The following is a 20,384-nucleotide window of genomic DNA, read 5'->3' as shown; positions in this document are numbered from 1 at the left end:
GGAATGACTCGCAGATTGTCCGTATCAAAATTTAACTGTACTTCATAACACGCTTTTCCAGTTTTATACATTATTTACTACAGAAGTGGGTGTTCCGTGTTATGAGTTATGTTTTCCCCATATCTAATAATGCAAGCAGAAACATTTGTCTTACTGTTACAAGCCTGATGGGGTTTATAGATGAGTGCTTTTGCCAACACAGGAAATTAAGGTACATTCGATGAAGTCAGCCACTTCATTATTGGAGCCTTGCCTAAAATGGAGGAACTCATCTAGTGGTGTGATATGACTTATGTTCTTTTCCCAAGCATTAAACTGTATCCTTTGGGTGAAACAGCTCAGAGTGGTTTGCCCTACTGACCTCGGAGGGGAAGCCTAGCACCTGGATGTCTGTTCGGGGGGAGCCCGGTCTCACTTGCTTGTGGTCCTCCCTGTCACGGGAGGTTTGAAAGAGGAATGTATTTTTGCCTCATAACTTGATTGTTCTCTTCCGAAAGTTGATCCTTTAATCTCAGACAAGTCCATAACCTATTTCTAATTGGCTTTTGTGTCAGTCAGAGAAAGAGCTTAACTACTTGCTTTGGGGTAGTTGATTTGCTCATGTTGCAGCGTGGGATTCATTTCAGAGGGTTGAGCACTTCCCGTCAGTACTGCCCACCCATGCGCAGGTCCCCGGGTCCGATGCCTGGCAATGAACACCAATGACGTGTGTTCCCTGTCCCTGGGGGACCCGTTCCTGCACAGGTTCAGACATAGACATGATGAAGCTGTTATACAGTAGGCCGGAAGGGGTGAACAATAATAACATGCCATCCATCATTACTGAATGCCAAGCTTAATGCCATGCCCTGTACCTACATTGTCTTCTTTGATTTTTACACGGGCCCCTGAGAAATAGTACTAGCATTATTCCCATTCCACAGGGGACAAAACTGAAGCTTAGAGAAGCCTTCCAAAAGGCACATGCCATGGGGTCACAGTAGAGCTGGGTTTGAACCCAGATATGTCTGGCCTCACTGCCCACATTTATAACCACTGCTTTAAACCAGTGCTGCTCACACTTTCAAGGCATCACATGCAATCTTACTAAAGTGCAGATTCTGAGTCAGTAGATCTGGGTAGGGCCGTAAATCAGCATCCAAACCCCCGGGTGATACTGATGCCTGCCGTCCGAGGCCCGACTTCGGGTAGCGCTGTTCTATGTGTGGAACCAGCAAGTCGGGAGGAGCCAGGTCAGATGGGGGTTTGAAGACGGTGTCTCAGGGGTAGAGGTGTTCTCCCAAGGCTGATCTGTCCCTCTGTGCTTTCATGCCATCCTTCCCTGCCCTGCCTACACAGTCGTCCTCCCTTTCTCTCACTTTCCAATTTCTGCCTTTCTCCTGGCTCTTCTTCCTCGTGTTGAAAACATGCTCAAGTTTCCTACATCCTAAATAAAGCTCTCCTTGACCTCACAGTATCACCTATCTCTATCACTGCCCATTCACTCGTCAGCACCCACAACTCAGTGGGCACTGTTCTCTAAGACCTCCCAATTGCCCTGACCTCCCTGAGGTTTACCTCCGAGCACCTCTCTGTAAGAATCCTCTCAGGTGTTGGCAGCTGTGGGGTTCTGTCCTCTGCACTGAGTGTCCCCAGACTGCAGAGCAATCCTGTCGCCTCTCCTTTCCAGACCATGTCTCTTCACTTGCTCGGCTCTCTCTCCTTGGGGTCTATGTTAATATAAAAATTCTCGTGCTGCTCTTTATACTTGAATTATATGTCTTCTCCATTTCAGATGGACTGTATTCATTTGGGCTTTATAGCTTATTTTCATTTTTAATTAGAAGTTGTTCACTTCTAATTAGCTGTGTTAGGGTTTGTATGCTATGTAACTAGTATTGATGGAAGAATTATGTATTAAAAAGAGCAATTAGTTTCTAAGCAAAGACCTAAAGGGCTTTTATAAGTAATGTACCTATAATTTGTAGACTGTTTTGATTAATCAGAGGTCTCTTGTTTCTTTCTGGATTTTCAATTACCTCCCGAGTATGGAAAGTTGGCAAATAATGTAGGCTCAGACATAAGCTGTCATTAAACAGGAAAATTATATTAATACTTTTAAATTTTTAAAATTTTAAATACTTTAAATATTTTAGGCCCTGGTCTTTTCAAACTTTCTGAAAATATTATATCTAATTTTCCCATCTAAACCAAAATTTTGAAATATACATGTTATACACAATAAGAAGAGACAAGCCACCCTAGCCAAAACCTCAGTTAGGAAAGCAGTTGATTTTCAGTAGTGAAAATACATTAAATTAAGAAGTAGGTAAGTTATGAAAGGTAAAATAACCTTTGAAAGTTTTTAGTACTGTTTTTATATGCAGATATTCTTAGGAAAAAAATTTAAATTTACCATGTACTAGGATGGCCACAAAATTCATCTACATTTATGTCTTTTGCAATGAGTTCATTCCTTCAACACTTGCTGTTATGAAACCCAAGGACAAATTACATTTTAGTGTCTATTACTTTTTTTTTCTTTGCATGTATTGCTTTGGGTACGTAATGCAGCCAATGACTCTCCAGGTTCGAGCCAGGTTAGAGAAAAAAACATGGGCCTGTGAAGGTATACAGCTCTCCAAATTATGCTCCCAGTCCTCATTTCCACCAGATGTTCATCTCAGCCACACACACGTGATCGCTTCACTTTGTCATTCCATACAGTTTTGATTGAAAGTGCTGAATGTTTCAAAATTCCGTGGGTAGACAAACATCATGATGCAGTCAACTAGGATGAGTAAGCTTCATGCGGTGCATAGTTCCCCAGCACAGAATCCTCCCATTTGAGATGGAATTTATTTATTTGGATTTGTATCAGTTCTTCTCTCTGGAGGCTTCACGGAGCTTTCAGGCAGCTAACAGTTCTTGAATATTTCAGAAGAGGGTTGTGGCAGGGCAGTGGAATGGGGAACACATGGGAGGAGAGTGATGTGCACGCCAGGACAGCAAACAAGCTTTGTGCTCTTCCCAGCCTCCTCCCTCCCAGAGCTTCCAGGAAGGGTTTTCCCCGCTCTTCACGGAGAAGGAATTTGGACATCGAAGGTGTTTAACCCTGAAGAGTGTTTGGGGCAATGGCGCAGAGTACGTGGAGTTGACCCTGATTTTATTAATAACCAGCTCGGTGACCTTGGGTAAGTTCTTAACCTCTCTGAGTTTCATGTATTCAAATGAGTGTTGGACTGAAGGATTTCTAAGGTCCCTTCTACTTACTTGAACTCTGTAATCACAAGATTTCAGAGCTTGAAAATATTCTGACCTTCCCTGGGAAGGAGGAGGTCCTGTATTTGGAAGGTGGTGGTTGAGGTGGGAGCAGAAACAAGTTAGACATGTCTTGACCAAGAAGACATATACTTTTACAAATATCTTCTTGCCATACTTGCTGGACTCCGTGAAATAACTGTGCAGCCAATTGCTTTCTTCTCAGTTGGTGTGATCACCATTCTTAGTCTTCAGTCCTTTATTTTTGGAAGTCTCTGTCATCTCTTCAGATGAAGCTCTCATTTCTTTTGTGTTTATTTAAATACTTAAATTCTCTTTTCTCAAACCTGACTTATTCTTATCTTGTTTGGACTTTTGCTTTTTTTCCCCTGATGCCTGAGATAAAATTGTCCTGCTCACAACAGGAGTAGGCTGTGCGCAGCCTTCTTTTTCCCCCTGTACGTTTGTTAGCTTACTGCCTGGCATGTTCCTCATCAATAGTTATTTTCCCAGCACTTGCCATGTGCCAGGGACAGGCATGGGTGTTGGGGAAGGAACTGTGAAGAACAAAACCTCTTTCCTCATGGAACTTAAGTGTTAATGGAGTCACACCCAAGTGCCCTGCATGATTCTCTTCATCTTCAACCTTCTGCCTTTAAAGTGCTTAAATGAAAGAATTTAAAATACCTGCCATGCTTCCTAACCCAAAGAAGGTGCTTCTTAGGTTTGGTATCTGCCTACTGTTTGCATTTTATGCCCCCCAAAATTCTCTCCTCCCATCTAATTCATACTGGTAAAGTTCATGTGCTTTTTTGAAAAAATGGATTGAATCAAGGCAAGTATAGGTCAGTTACCCATCTCTTTTTTAAAATTCACGTTCTCTCCACTGTTGTAAAGTGCTGTCCTATAAAGTGTTGATTCATTGCCAAGTCAAAGGTTGACGTTGGTATCATTCAACCAGGATTGCCCAGAAATGAATGATTTAATCAATTTGACTTTTGCCTTGTGAAACTTTCTCTCTCTTGAAACTGTTATTATAAAAGTTAGCAAAATTTTTAAAATAAAGGTAGTTTTACCTGAAGACTTTGTGGTGAGTTTAGAAAGTTTAGTCGTATCAGATGAACCATTGTGTGTCACCAGTAGGGTGGGAGAAGCCGTCTTACAACAGAAACTCTGGAATCCATGACTGACTTTCTGTGTGTCTTTCTTTTTGAAGATTATTTATCTGGTTGCTCTACCACTGGTGAAGCTCATTCTATGCAAGCTAGTATGTTAGCTATTTTCCTGCCTATACTATGTATTAGTGCTGTTTGTACATTTAATTTTGCACAAGTTGTGAAGAGCATTCTTGGTTCACGGGGCTATAAACATTCCAACATTTGTCCTTCACAAGATAATTATTTGATTAAAAGTAAATTACAGTTTATTCAGTAGCACCAGATAAAAGTGGCAATTAGATGGTAATGGATGCTCTAAGAGTTGAAGAGAACAAATTATCTTGGTATTTTAATGGAGAGAGTTTTGTGAGCTGAGAGTTCTCTGAGTATGGTCTGCATAATTTTTATGCACACCATCTCTCCGGCTAATGTGAGAGCCAATGATGCTTTCTATAATTAATGAGCTCAAATTATAAAAAGAAAGAAAAATGACTGGCAAGTAGATACCGTAGGGCAGGGTAAAGACAAAATTGTTTAGGCAGTGAAATTGTGTTTCAGAGAGCTACCAGAAAAATGACTTTGTTGAGCAGATAATTTTAAACAGATTCATGAACAGGCTTTAAAAGGTTAGAATATCTCCCAACAACTATATGAAAAGTGTTCCTTTTTTTGGAAACTCATTTAATGGAGGAGAAGACCTATTGTTTTCAGCCTGTTCCTTCAAGGAGCTGTGACTCGCAACAAGTTAAGAACAAATACCTGGAGACTGAAGTCTCAGCGTGATCATCTGTGTAGAAGTGGGGGTCTCAGCAGTGCCAGGGGGTTCTAGGTGATGCCATCTCTAGATGAGATCACCTAGGTGAGGCCGCAGCTCTCTCATGGCCCATCCACCCATGGAAGCACAGTCCACACCGCTCACAGGTCTGTTCAGTGTGCGCTCATGAAAATACCGTCTGGTTGGTGCTGCTCTGTAGGGTAGCTACCGGGCTGTGCTGAGCACTTAAAAAATAGCTAGTAGCGCAACTGAGGAATCAAACTTTAACTTGACTTAATTTTATTCAGTTCAGACTGCAGTAGACCTATGTGCTGGGCAGTGCAGGTCCAGAGGAAGTGGGTTCGCTTATGCATCTGCTGATAGGAGTTGGAGGACCACGGTGCATCACCTGCTGATGTGTCCACGTGATTTGTGAGTCTTTATTGCCAGGAAAAACATAAAATAATGTCCTTTTCAAAAGAAACTGAAGCTTAGAGGAATCTTTTCTGTGGCTTCTTCAACCCTACCAACAATCCACAGATACACACCGCCAGCACAAACGTGCTCACACACACACCATGCACTTTTGTAGGTTCTTTGTGGCTCTGAACTTTGTGTCACTAAGTGTTCATTTACACGGTTTGAATTTTGTACCCAGAGAGCCTCGGTCTGTCGTCGGACCTCCACTGACAGCGCTGGCGTGGGACCTGAGGGCGCTGTCAGGGCAGCACTTGCTCGATGACGGGTGTGGGTGGGAAGTGCTGGGAGCGTGAAGCAGTTTGGGGGTTTGTAGTGTCACATGTCGCCAGCATGTGCTTTGGCAGCTTTATTGTTCTTTCCTCAGTTGTGTTTTGGTTTAAGGTCATGGGGTTTTGTGACAAATTAGTTTAAATATGTTTTGCTTGTTTTTGCTTTTAACTTTTTTACACTTATGGATACAAATTAAAGATGTCCTTTGGGAACAGGACTGTGATGTGTGTCGTTAGGAAGTGTCTCCATGATGGTGGCTTGTGTGAAATCTTGTTCTTACCAAGCCACCCTTGTCATTTATTCACTCATTCCAGTCATTTTGACTTCCTACTGTGGCTCCTAATGATACTTCATGTTTCTCCCCAAATGCCTGTGGACTATCAGCCTCTGACAGTCTGGAACTCGGATCAGGGCAGTGTGATGGGAGGGTCGGAGACGCCTGCGAACCTGCTCAAGTCACCTATCCTCCCATCCGAAAACCCAACTGTTTATCCCCACCATTTCTAAGGTTCCATGTGCTCTCAAGCTCTGACTTGTGTGTGTGTGTGTGTGTTTAGCTTTCCCCCAGAACTCTGATTATTAAAATGAACCAGTAGCAGAAGATGGGAGCTCTTGGACAGCATGGGAAATGTAGTGCTGGAGGATGTATAAGGGTCAAGAAGGGGACAGTTCATGTCCAAGATTGTGGCCCTCACCCTGTCCATGGGTCCACAGCCCAGCTGGCTGGTGTGATGTCCTTTAGAAAGCTGATGAATTTCTTTTGAGACAGTCATGCATCCCTTGTACCCTGGGCTCCAACCCTGACATCGGCCCCATCCCCGGCTGCCATGGGTCTCCCTGACTCTGCATTCGCATCAGCTCTCCTCAGTCGGGAATGCCCTCCTGCCATCCCATTCAGCCTGCGAGCCCCAGGGAACTTGCTGCCTTCACTGGGAAACTTGCCCCCAGGAGTAAGCCGTCCTTTCACCCACCCGCAGACCTTGGCTACTCTGAGCTGCTCAGGAAAAGCAGTGTCCTAACGTGGAGAATAACTCTGGAGGCCAGCTAGTCTCCACTGTGTTTCTCTTCATGGAAACCAACACATCACTGGGCTGATTTTCCACCCCACAACTGCAAGGAGACTTACCTGTTTCTCAAAAGAATGTAGTAAGCCACTACTAAATACATGGAATAAAGAGGCAAGGCTGTTTCCTCACTTCCCCTGTTTAACCCTTGCATCAAGTCTGGATGAATCAACCTGTTTAATTGAATTAGGTGACTATATGTCACAAACAGTTAGGTTCAGCTGTTGAACTGAATGAGTGTTTTGAAAATAACCAACACAGTTGACTATCCGAGTCACCGCCTGACCTTCTTTGGTTTGTCCGAAGGGTGGGTGAATATTTAGGGGCAATATAAGGAGAGTCAACCTTCTCCTCTGCCTCTGCTTTCCAGCTCCCCTCTTCTCCCCTCTTCCTCCCTCCTCCCTCCTTCCTCCTTCCTCCCTCCCTCCTTTCTTTCTTTCTTTCCTTCCTTCCTTCCTTCCTTCCTCTCTTTGTTCTGTTATCATTTTCTTACTTTCTATTTTACTTCTCTTTTCTTATATTTTCTCTTGTTGTGTCCCCTCTTTCATCTCCAACTGATACGTCAAGGTATCAGCAGCATAGCCATGGATATCTGTAAGTTTTGTTGATTTTACTGTGTGTAATGATAATTTTTAAAACATAGTATATATAATACATTTATATGGGCATAAAAACTCCCTTTACATAGTTCTGATAGCTTTTGTAATACTGTTAATACTATAAATGATCTTCTAAAAATTATTATATTCTGAAACTGAATTGGATTTTTAGGCATTATTATATGTTGTGGAAAGAGACCCTCATTTCTCATTAGTGTGAACTGGTAATCTTTCCTTCACTGTTATCTATGTTTATGTATGTGTCATACATGTATATGTCAATAGATATGAATAACAACCAAAAAAATCTTACATTTTTAAAAATGTACTTTGCCAGTAGTAATAAGCAGAAGTGAGTACATGACATTCTAGTTTAATTTTAGTAGAGCAAAAATTAAAATTGAGCCTCAGCCTCTGCTTTGGTGTCTGCTAACTCAACTTTAAAATTAGAAATGTTGTAATGTTTTGGCAGTTTTGACTTTCCGAGGGAAACCATATCATATTGTATGTGTGCATGCTGCCCTTTAAAAATAGGTGCTGCCACAAAGTGGCGAACCCGTCACCTACACACCACTGGTGCCTGTGAGCTGGTGGGCTGTGAGAGTCGCTCCTCCCAGCAGCGTGGAACACCAGCTTGGGCTGCATTCAGTTCATCTTCAGTCGAAGCTGATTTGTTTTAAGAGCTAACTGCTGGAGAGTAAACACTCTTAACCCTGACTGTAAACATTTGTCAGAAGTCTGGTTAGTTTGAGTTTTCACTGACCAAAATCATTTTGGCAGGAGAGTCATTAAAGTTGGACAGCCCAACAAATTACCCAGAGTCCCTCATTTTTCTCACACAGGCATCGACTGTGACCCACCATTCATTTGAAAACATTTTTCATCTGGTATTTAAGATCTCCTCGTATATATTATGAAGCCAATGAAACACAAAGAAGAACTTAGACATGGAGGGCTGGGAAAAATGTCTTTGTGTGTTCTTTCTTCTGTCAGTCCTTTGAGGAACTCACAGAGGATCATTAATTTCAGAGTTTCTGTTCAGATCCTAGAGCCTTAGGTGGTAGCCATTGCTCATCCTCCAGTCATCATTTTTTGGAGGATGTGATCATTGTCATTCTGGACTCCTTAGCTGATAGCAAAGCCACCTGGATCTTGAGTTGTCACTTTCAGCACAAATCTCCTCTCTCCACCCGCATTTGCTTATGGAGCCTTCAGGCCCTTGGTCACTACACCAACGGGCTGCATTTGGGTGTCTGCTGAAAGGCCACAGCTACAACCTGGAATGGCAGGGGCAGCAGAGGGTTTAGGTCAGAGACTATTGACTAGGAAAAGACCCAGCGATCCTCTGGGGTCTGCCTAGACCACTGGGTCTGCATAGTGACACGTGGCACTTGGGTTCAAGCCCAAGTGTCTAGAACCAAGGCACTTGGGCTTGTCAGTGGCGAGGGCCCAGGCTGCGCAGGCAGTGGGATCCGTGTGAGACGCAGAGCTGAGGAAGGCGTGGGCCTGACCCTGCTTTGACTTTTGGTTTGTGTGGCTACTAATCCAGAAAATTCTGCCTGCGCCCGAGGCCCTGCCTCTTTTACAGCAGGCTCTTGTCGTCGGGGAGCTGCAAACTGCCGAGTTCAGTCAGAAGAGACCGTGTTTCCCTTTCCATGGCCAGATGGACAGAAAGGAAAACTTGAATTTGACAAACTATCCAGAAATCCCCCCTCACTCAGAATTGTGTGTTGAGGTCTTGATTCTTAATTTGAACTGTGTGCAGCTGTTGGGTTTTTGGCTTATCATAGAGCTTTCTGTAAAATCAAATTTACTAAACATTCTCCCATCTTGAAGGAGGCTGGGTTAACTGTCTCCCATGAGGACACGCCTCTCCCCTCTGGTGTCCGTGAGCACCCTGCAAGCGGTCTCTATGGATGCTTCCCCACAGTCATTTTATCGTGGGATCAGAGGCGACTAGGGCAGTTTTATGTGGTCCAAGATGTGGGTTGTATTTTAGGGCTTGACAACTTAAAGATGCTAGGTGGATCTTTGCTAGATTGTGGAATACTCAAGCAGGCGTCAGTCTTCTAAATCAAATACCCTCATTTGCTGTTAGCCTGTGTAGACAGGTCCCCACCCCCTCCCTGTCCCACGGAGAGCCACACAGAAACTGATGGGGGAAAAGTCTAATCTTGACTGAGCACAGAACCACCTGAACAAGTACACCCTGGGGGCACACAGAAGCCTCTAGTCACTGCCGCCTAGGAGAAGCTCTCTGAGGACTTTCTAAAAAGTGTCTGCTTTCACATACTTCACAGGAATTTTTTAGTTGAGTGGACAGAGTTTCTCCTTGTGAATTTGCTTGGTCTCTAGTTGACTTAGATTTGAATAGCCCAACAGTAGCAAGGAGAACATGCACACATGGGCGCTCACACACACACACATCCCTGTGTGGGACCTTGGCACCTGAGAGAATATTCTAGAGCTAACCAGCACCCCGGCCCCTGTGGACCTGGCCCAGGCAGAAGAATAGCAGTGCTTGGCTGCACTCTGGCTGCACTCTGTACTCTGCCGTTCCACGTTTGGGCAAAAAAAATTGACTAGTACATTATCTGAAATTGAAAATAAGATTTATTGCTCTTAAGAGAAATACATGACCTGTCCTACACTTTACTTAAGAAATCAGAGCAGAACAGTAAATTCTAATGTCAAAATAACAAGTTTTCTATGTGAGGTTATATACGAGATCTGTCTTGTATACCAATTTATTATAGATTTTGTTTGATTTTGGAACAGCTTGCTCATATATATCATAATTGCTTGAACTCCAAAGTTATAAAATATGTTTACATGTATTTGTCTTAAAGGTAGAAATGCAATTTACTCCAAAAGTAAGTGATCATTAAGCCACCTAGCTGTGTGTTGAAAGAACCTCGATGTGATGTTAATGCAGATTGTGTAGGAAAAGCACCAGTGTCAGCGGAACCTCGCTGCAGTGAGTGTGAGGAAGCCAGTGGGGAAGTGTGAAGCCTGGCGAACTCCTCATTATTCTGAAAATTGGGTATTTCCAAAGGGCAGATATTTTAGGCATATCTAAACAGTATTTGGAAAATGTTTTTATACCTGTCTTTGATACTGGTATACCTGATAGTGAGCACTTCTAACCATTACTGCCAAGTTGTGGGTACACAGCAGGGATTCAGTAAACAGCCGTGCAGTTAAAAGTTAATGAATGGAATGCGCATGTGCACACACACACACACACACACACACACACACGGATGAGCTCAGAATGTGGGAGCCAAAGCCTGTTAGATGCCCTCATCTGCTAAGTTCCCTGGTGAAAATCTGCTTTGTAACACTTTTGATTCACTCAAACCTTCTCCAGAAGGAAGGTAATTGTTTTGTTTTAAACAGTTCCATTTTCATAGTGCAGGTGTCAAGTGAGGAGTAACCAGTCTGAGCTTTAAACAAAATGAGTAATTAAACACAGAAGGTACTGCTAATGAAGTTGAAATCAAATTTGTCACTTAATCAAGTGCTGTTTTGAATCCACCCAGTGTATTGATGGGGAAAATATGCTAAGTAATACACCACTGACTTTTTTAATATAACTGAGAAAATTAGGATAATTTTAAAAGTGTGAAAACAAGGTGGCAAATGTCTAGATAATTCTTTAATTAATTCTAAAGCAAGTGAAATGAAGTCATGGTGATATGATAGTTTTTAATAACAGGAATTTAAAAACTGGTATTTTCTTACATAGATGCTGTCTTGTACCTTACAAGGTTTGCTAAGGTAACTCACTTATCTGAAAGTTGAAACCTGATCTCTGACTGCAGGCTCTGTGGCCCCTGGAACCAGATTGAGTGGGTTCAGATTCCAACTCTTAGCTGCAGCGTATATTAGCGTGGACGGGTAACACAGCCTCTGCCTTAGTGCCCATCTGTGAAATGGGAATGCTTATAGCACATGGCCCCTCAGCGTGTTCAGAGGGTTAAATGGGTCGATCCGTGTAAAACCCCTAGGGCATCACTTGCCACATGGCCTTGTTTACTGAGAGACTCATTGTTATTCCTTCTTAGGGCAAGGATTTGTAGGTTTTAATTTTAGCTTTAAGTTGTAATGATTTTCTTAACTAAATGTTTGTTGCAATGTTTCTTCTAACTTTGGTGTTAAAAACTGATGACTTGAGCCTGTGTGTTTTTTTTCTTGAAAGCTAGGGAAATGATTTAAGAAAGCCAGGGAAATGATTTAATATCCTTTAATTTTTTAAATTGATTTGAAATGTATTATTTTGGTAACAATAATAGAAAATGACCACTCCGGACGTCTGAGTGGCCGTTCCAAGGCCATTGGCTTGTGGAGGTGCATCTCAGCGCGTCCTGTTCTGCCGGCATCCTGCCGCGGGGCTCACGCTGAGGCAGCATTGGCCGGAACCCTTCCACATCCCGCCAGGGGGAAGGAACGCTTTCCTACATATGTGGGGCACGGTGGGGTTTTGGATCTCACGTGTAAGGTGACTATCTGGAGTTTAGTGCCCTTAGGTGGGTTTGTTTAAAAAAACATAAAAGAAGAGAATATTCTTTGGGTTCAGATGTCAAATCGTAGATGAATATCTTAATATTATTCATCCAGATGAAAGTCTGGGTTGACTGAAATAAAATATTTCAACTAGACTCATTGGTTGTCATTGGTTTGAAATAGATGATAGTTCCTCAAGGTGATTGTTCTCTAAAATGGAATGGTCATTAAAATTACCTGATAAAGGTCTTGAAATAAATAGTTTGCTGGACCTGGCCCCAGAAGGTAGGGCTGATAACCCTTCTTCAAGAGACTCTGGTGCACAGCATGGTGGGTGCTGCCACGGGGTCCTTCTGGCCCCTCCCTCTCCAGCGCCTTGGTCCAGAGTCATCCAGCCACCATCATATACATGGACTCACCAGCAGTGGGACTTTGAGAATATCATTCTAATAAGCTGTACAATTAGGACATATGTGACTGGAAAAATTATACTTACTAAGGGTCAAAGGATATTTTGAAAAAAAATTTTTTTAACTGGGTAACATCTTTTAGAAAAAATCATATTTAAAATCCAAGAGAACTCTCTGAGTTCCTCTTCTTAATTTTACTGGATCCAAAGCTCAGAGCAGCTTCTTTGAAACACAGATTATTTTTTGAACCAACCATGCCGTGCAACAGCAGAGCGCATGGGAGGACAGTGCTGATCCCAACCTGATCTCATAAGTAGGGGAACAAACCGTGCATCAGTTTGCAAGTGACCCAACTACACACCAGCCTAGCCTGCCAGTCCTGTCAATGCCTTCATGTCTGATGTGAAGGATGCTAGTCATCCTACTACCTGATGTCATTGCCGAGACAGGAGAAACAAGAAGAGGAGTAAAAGTGCAGCAAAACACTCCCCTAAAGGTTTCCCTGAGAATACGAGAACAAGGGGATTATATTTCTGTTGGTCATTGAGAATCTGTGGTGTTACTGTCCTTGAGTCCCTGGGCTCCCTGGGACCTTTGCTCAGATGACCTCACCATTGTGCTGGCACACTCTTGGCTCCTAAGGTCCAAGCATATTCTCTTCTTACTTGTAATGGGAGGAAGGGCTGAGAATTGATATTTTCTGAGATAGCTGAGGAGGCAAGTCTTGCCAACATCTGGGCTGTTGCCTAGGGAGGGTGGAATATTTCTAGAGAAAAACGAGCCAATATTTTGCTGATAGATTTCATGCCGTTCCACACCCCTTCCACTCCCTGCTAGGCTATTGGCTGTCTCCTAGAGCCTAACATGCATGGAATGATAGGTTCTCATCCTTGTTGCTGGCATGGCCCTTTTTTCTTACGATATCCACCTTAACTTTGAACCTCTAGGCCACAGGTGGCAAACACAAAGCCCATAGGCCGAATCCGGCCCTCCACCTTGTTTTATCCAGCCCAGCACCTTGTTTCTACCTGGTGGCAGCACTGAGCTCTCACTTACCTGTTAAGAAGTAGTTACATTTATACAGTCCTAACCACAGCTAGCCGTAGTCAACCCTGCCTCTCCAAAGCACTTGAATTCAAGGACTTCTCTACCTGTGACATTAGTTTGCTCCCCATTCCTATCCAGAATATCCCAGGATGTCATAAATGTCATGTAACTTTTATTTTCAATAAAGGGTGGCATTTGAACCATCCATCATATGTCATGGGGACATGCCTTCCAGAGCTAAAAGGAGCCACTTAACACATCCTGTCCTGGCTTGGGAGCAGTTGGGGATGAGTAGCTCGTCGACAGTTCCTGGCGGCTCTCCCGGGCGGTTCCTGTCTGAAATGACATGGAGCTCTGCTCACTGCACCTGTGCCCGGCACTTGCGTTTAGAACGGATAAGAGCTTTAAAAACAGGAGCTTTTGAGTGCTTTGGGACATCAAAAAACGTGAAGAAGCTGTGCACTGAAGATAGTAAAGAATCTTCCATTTCACTGAGCAAAAGTAAACCGAGAAGTACAGTAAGAGGGACTTAAGTGAGGCACTGGAACCTGTCGGATTGCAGAGATCGTCACAGGTGCTGTCACTGGACTGAGGAAAGAGAAGGCAGCATTCTTCTCGGCACTTAGTGTTATGTAAGTGTTACTTATGTTCCAAAAAGGCAAGAAGAAAGCACAATGTTACATCCTAAAAGAGCAGAATAAGCAGAGAGATCTGATGTGCTGGTGAATGGGAGGTGGCTGGTTCCTGCGTGCACGAGGGCAGCTTGGAAGCTGTTCTGAGCAGGCAGTGCTTCAAGCACTGCAGAGGCTCCTCGAGCAGCTCAGACGCTCCTGGTGAGCACACACGAATGCTCCCGAGGAGGGAGAGCCTGTGATGAGGTGTGGGAGTTGAGTCCAGGGAGACTTCATGGATGTAAAGGACAGGTAGGATTTAGATAAGTGGAAAGATGGGAAGGGAAGTGCAGATGAAGGTATAATGAAAGCACACCATTTGGGCACTGGAGAGTCTTGAATGACAAGATAAATGGTGTGTGTTTATTGGCCACAGGAAACCATGCTCACAGCCACATGGAGGAGGAAGTGCTGAGGAGGCAGTTAGGAAGCTGCTGTCATCCTGCAGGTCTCAAACTGTGATGAAGGCAGCAGGAGGAGAAAGGGAGGGACCAGAGGGGTGAGGGCTTGATTGGAAGAGACACTAGTGGGACTGATCCCTCAGACCCCGTGGAGCCACAGGACATACCTGAGATGAGGGCCAGGCTGTGCCAACTTCACAGTGATGAGCTTGCTCAGTCCTCAGGAGTCCACCCGATGGAGGCTGGGCAGGGCCAGCAGGAGCTCAGGCAGAGCCCGGTGTCCTCCTTGAGAGAAGGGTTTTGTGGACAGGTAATGGCCAGCCCCTGCCTAGGCTACCTTGACATCCCTCTTACTGTGGAGAAGCTAATCCTGCCCAGGCTGGAAGTCTGCCAGGAGCAAGAACACCTGATGAGTGAGGCTGTGGGATACAGAGCCCGCAGGTGGGCAGGTGGGAGGTAGAGAATCTAATGCTCACCTGACTGCAGACCCAGGGCTGGGCAGTGGCTACCGAGGGCCTTTGTCACTTTCCTTAGAAATCTGAGAGCGCCATCCGGCAGAGGCCTGTTGTGCAGTAAACTCATTACAGAGCAGATTATTTGTTCTGTGTTAGAGGAAGTTTAGCTTCTTCGAAAGCTCGACAGAAGACAAGGAATCTTCCAGCTCCCAGAGTTTGCCTTTTCCTGCTCTCTGATCACTCCAGATTCCCAGTGCCTTCAGCCCTGCACATGACTGGGGCACTAGTAAGGACTGCAAGGCTTTGGCCTGATTTGACCTGCCCTCAGCTCTGTCTCAGAGGTGTGGTCTGGTCATCCTGGCCCAGGCTCACCTGGGCCTCTGAGCATCTGGAAGCAGAGAACGAGAACCTTGACATTGTCCAAAGCCATGCCTCCAAACTACAACCATTCAAAGACTTCAGAGGAAGAAAATGCCACATTTATTAAAGCAACAAAACATTAAACCCCAAGGAATTACTAAACGTGAAATAAATGAAATCTGTTTGTAGAAAATGGGAAAATACTGGGTTTTTTTTCCTGTGCCTAAAGAATACAAAAGAATTTTAAAAAGTGGAAAGGCATGCATCATATCCTAGAATAGCAAGACCATAAAATTGTCAATTCTTCCTAACTTAATTTATTAAATTGAACACATTCCCAATTAAATACCAACTGTTAGAAAAACAACAAAAAAGTAAGCAAGTGGTTTCTAAAGTTCACATAGATAAAGATCTATCACTTGTGAGATACATTGTAAAGCCTTAGTAATTAAAAGGTCAGTATTGGCATGTGAATAAACAGAATAGTGGAATAGATTAGGAAAAAGAAATAGTCCAGGTGTATGTTGGAACAAGTAAAAGAAATGGGGGGAAGTGGACAACTAACTAAATATTAAGACAACTGGATATCCCTGTGGGACAATAAATAAATTGAACTACTGTACACCAAGGATAAATTTCTAGGAGATCAAATGTTCAAATGGTTAAGTATTTTAAAACAGTGAAACACAGACACATCCTGATTTGAAGAAACCAACTGTATAAAGGGAGTTTTGAGGCAACTGGAACAAACTGAATGAGACCAAGTATTAGATGATACCAAATAGTTTGTTAATTTTGTTACATATGAGAAAAGCACAATGGTTATACAAGAAAACTTTAAATGCATATGAAGTATGTAAGGGTAAGACGACTCGATCGATACCTTGGGCTTGCTTTAAAATAATTTTGTAGACAGAGGAGAGGTAGAAGAAGCAACGTCGATCAAACCCGTTGGATACAGTGGTGGATGCAGGGAGTTTGTTTTTGCATTATCTCTAGTTTGTGTAAGTTTCAGCTTTTTCAAAACATAAAATGAATAAATACCAGAATAAAACACAGAATTTCTTTGTAGCTCTGGCTTTGGCAGAACTTTCCAGGTGCTTTACAATGCAGAAACTGTGAGAAAAAAGATTGATAAAAGTCAACTATATTTAAAAAACAGCAACACTCTCACAGTGCGGGGAACCAGCAAGGACAAAGGAAAAACTGGGAAACCCATTCATGGCTCATATCACAGATACCTGGCTCAAAATCGATACGTAAACTTTTAGAAACCCTAAAAAGAAACCCACACTGTAGGTTGGCAGAACCTCTAAACCAACAAGGCACAGAAGAGGAAAGGGAGGTTCTAAAACGTGCGAAGATGCCCAGCGTCATTAAAAGTAAGAGAAATGAACAAGGGCTGTGACGGGCAGACCCCAGAGCGGCGAGTCCCGTCCACTCTGACTGCCGAGAGTGGGGGACGAGAACCATTGCTGACCACGTCTGTGAGGAGCGGTTGCCAATTTCCACCAGAATCGCTTCCATTGAAGGGCACCCTCTGCAGCTTTGTGTGAATCAGTGGAAGATGAGAGACTGTGATGCCCATCAGGAGGGGCTGGTGCAGTAAATTCAGGAGCACCCTGCAGCTGGTGCAGGGTAAGGGTTTGCTTGCCGTTGGGACAGATCCTCAAAGGACTCCGCTGAGTAGACTTTACATTTGTATATAAAAAGGAGAATAAGAATTCATTTGTATTTGCTTGACTAAAGAAATTCTGTAAGGACAAACTAGAAACGAATAACTGATGACGAAGGAGTGAGGGAGAAGACTGGGTTATGTTACTGGGAACCTTCTCTCACTCTTCAGCTTCCTTCAAATCCCACGAAGCAAGAAATTACAACCATACGCTGCATTTTGAAAGACTGTTCTGTAGGCCCAGGCCACAGAGTCACCTTTGCAGACCAGTTCTGACTTTATGTATTACATCTATGAGCAGTAGAATTTTATATGAATTAAGTGAAAATCCAAAAATAACAGTTAGGTCATTTCAAAACATGAGCCTCAGGTGCCCATTAAATGTGCTTTTCAATATATGTTTTGTTGGGAATGCCGTCTGACCAGCCCTGGGTGGCGACTTTCATGAAGTTCTGCGAGCGAAGCTCCCTCCGTTCCCTCCTCTGTCATTTCGCCACCTTCCCGCCCAGCCAGCTGCTCCATTAACTAGGAAGACCAAGTAGGTTTCAGACCTGCAGGTGAAGACATTAGGTGAACTGTCTGACCATAACTTATATCATGATTCTTAGGAGATTTTTAGCCTGGAGCCAGCCAGGGCTGTTTTACTGAGTCTGAGGTTCCACGCGGTTGGCAGCTGAATGCTTTTTCATCTTTGGTTTAAAAGCTGCACATCAGCGTCTTTCATTTACTTCACACTGCGCGCCGGAGATGGAACTCCTTCTTTGAAAGATAAAGATTACAATTTTTAGTCATTCGGGAAACAAAATTACTAACATCTCTCCTTTTCCCACCCTCCCCCCATTTTCTTCTTTATAAGGAGTAAAGGGTTAGAAACATTATTTGCTCTCTCGGCCGGGGTCACTGGAGAGACAAGGGCAGGGTGTGTGGGCGTCTCACAGGTCTCCCTCGCAGGACTGAGCGCCTTGGCGTCCGCAGCGGCCGCTCGGCGTGCACTGAGCTCCCAGTCCCCTGGGCGTCCAGCAGTCAGGCCTTCAGAGTCATCTTAATGCAAATGAAAAGATTTGAAGTAATTTTGTTATCTCTTCCCGCTTTTTATAAAAAAAATTGATTTAATCGTCTTTCAGAGTTGACAATGCATTCTTGAACATTTTATGCTCCATTTAAACTACAGAGTAAAATTCACATGATTTACTTGTTTTTACCTAGAAGGCATGATCCCACCAGCACTTATGAGTATTTTATTCATAAGTGGAAACGATTGTTTTTTTCTAAAAACCGTTCTGGTGAGGAGCACTGACCTGCCGTGGCCCTTCATGGAAGAGCGTAGCCTGACTGCGCGGGTGGAGCGGGGATGGAGGTGGAGGCAGGCAAGCCCGTGGCGGGCGTGGGATCCTGCACGGGGTCAGGAGCCCTTCCTGGGACAGCTCACCTGTCCTTGTTTGTAAGTTACTGCAAACAATCAAGACTGTGTTGGCAGGGACAGCATTTCTTCTGTGGGTGGTTCAGATTGCTAATAGCTCCATAACTTGCTAAAAGCAAAAAGACTGAAATATAACCTCATGGTTTAAAAGAACACAACCAAATCCATCACACAGATACCAAACCCTGCCCCAGATCCAGGCTGAGTGGAATGTACCACGACGCCAGAAGGCTGTGAAGTGGTGAAAAGGGAAACTCTTGGAATGGTGAAGCAAACTGAGTAAGGGTCCGAGCGAGTGCCGAACACGCAGGGGGTGGGTCAGAAAGGGGCTGTGGGGTGGGAGCTGGAGAGGTGGACAGAGAGGGAGAAGAAAGAGGAAGGTTGGCGGGGAGCAATAGAATATGCCACCTGGCGATGGTGTCTGTAGACGCCTGTACTGAACCGTTCCAGACGAGAGTGTCCTCGATCTGTAGAACAGCCCCGTGAGCTCCATCACTAGGGGGATAGCTGGCCTGACAGCCACACAGCTAGAAAACACCAGGCTCCTGTCTGTCTCCAGAGGCCAGACCCTTAGTGTCTGGGCTGCCTTTGCATTAAGTATCATCTGTGGTTTGTCACTAGTCACCTGCCCCTGCATCGGGGCTCAAAGCCCCGGGTTCCATTCTGAAGCGAGCTTAACCCCCTCCCAAAATTGGACCCAGAAGTGGCTGGGAGCTAGGGTGAAAGACTGTGCACAGCTCTGCTGGCCTAAACACATTTCCTCTTTCAGAGAGATGCGTGAGAACACAGCACCCCCCCGCCAAACATTTAGAACTAAGCATTCTTTTCACGGATAAAGACTAGCACGTTGTGATCTTTAAAATCACTTTTGGCTCCAGCTCCGGGCTTTGGTAAATCTGTGTGTGCATTGGTTTTAGATTAAAACATGGCATGCAGCATTCTGGAAAACAAAGTGAAAAAATGAAACTCCGGGGGGGACGTTTTTATGCCTTTGCCCTGGGAACTGATTTATGCCGGTATTGTTAGCTATTTTCCTTGGATGACAAACTTGTATAATTGTAGTAACATGTTTCTGAGATGCAGAGGATGAAAACCACAACAAAATGTAAACCTTCAAACTAGCACATGAGTAATGTGTATTAACGACAGAGAGAAATGAGCCAGGAAAAAGGATTTTTAAGAAGGAACACTACAGATATCAGGGGGACGTCTGTGTCCTGGGGTTACAAGGTCTGATTTCTAGAAGCGAGGGGCTCTCCATCTGAAGGTTGGAAATTAGCCGGAACTTAATCACAGTGTGCGTTGGTGTGATTTGGGCCAGCTTGTCATTCTGTCATCTACCACACCGGTCCCCTGGGACAGGCCATGCAGATGCACCGGTGGGATTTTAGTTAGGACATTCTTTCATCGTCTCACTTCTCCCTCCCCTGGGAATTTGTTTGGTTATGTTTATCATAATTCCACCCCATGATGTTTGAGTGGGGTCCTTTTTCCTCCAAGCTCTGGGACTGATCAAATTGGAATCGTATATTCACGAATAATATTTGTTTAAATGCACCTCCAGGCAGTCAATGTTACTATATAAATGATGCTGGCATTTAAAAAAGGAAACTGGGAGTTTTACACTCTCAGTGTTGCCACTTATGCTATCTTAGCCAATCTGTGTGTTCCTTCAGCAAATGAGGAGGTTCGGGAGCTGTGGTTCTCACCCCAGGCTGCATTCTGAATCACCTGGGGAGCTTTAACAAGATCCCCAGGTCCGGGTCTGCCTGCAGATTCTGGTGCCTTTGATCTGGGGTGTGCCTGGGGTGTGGGGAGGTTTCAGGGCCCCTTGGGAGAGTCCGGCATTCAGCCACGGTGGACAACCACTAAACC

The 20,384-nt window shown here is 44.2% G+C and overlaps 1 protein-coding gene across 19 annotated transcripts in view; it reads left to right on the top strand.

Moving 5' to 3' along the window:
* The window catches only part of SVIL (supervillin), a 213,380-nt gene that overhangs the window by 74,845 nt on the left and 118,151 nt on the right, over positions 1–20,384 (top strand). Inside the window, exon 1 of one of the 19 annotated variants that reach the window (XM_045858139.1) lies at positions 3,020–3,173. The exons of the other annotated variants lie outside the window; for them this stretch is intronic. The gene's annotated coding sequence lies outside the window, so the exon portion shown is untranslated. Of the gene's footprint in view, positions 1–3,019; positions 3,174–20,384 lie in introns of those variants that run through there. 19 annotated transcript variants of the gene reach the window in all.

The sequence above is a fragment of the Phyllostomus hastatus genome, unplaced genomic scaffold (assembly GCF_019186645.2).
Source record: "Phyllostomus hastatus isolate PE091 unplaced genomic scaffold, TTU_PhHast_1.1 phas_scaffold_1674, whole genome shotgun sequence".
NCBI classification, from domain to species: domain Eukaryota; kingdom Metazoa; phylum Chordata; class Mammalia; order Chiroptera; family Phyllostomidae; genus Phyllostomus; species Phyllostomus hastatus.
This window is presented reverse-complemented; position numbering and strand designations above follow the sequence as displayed.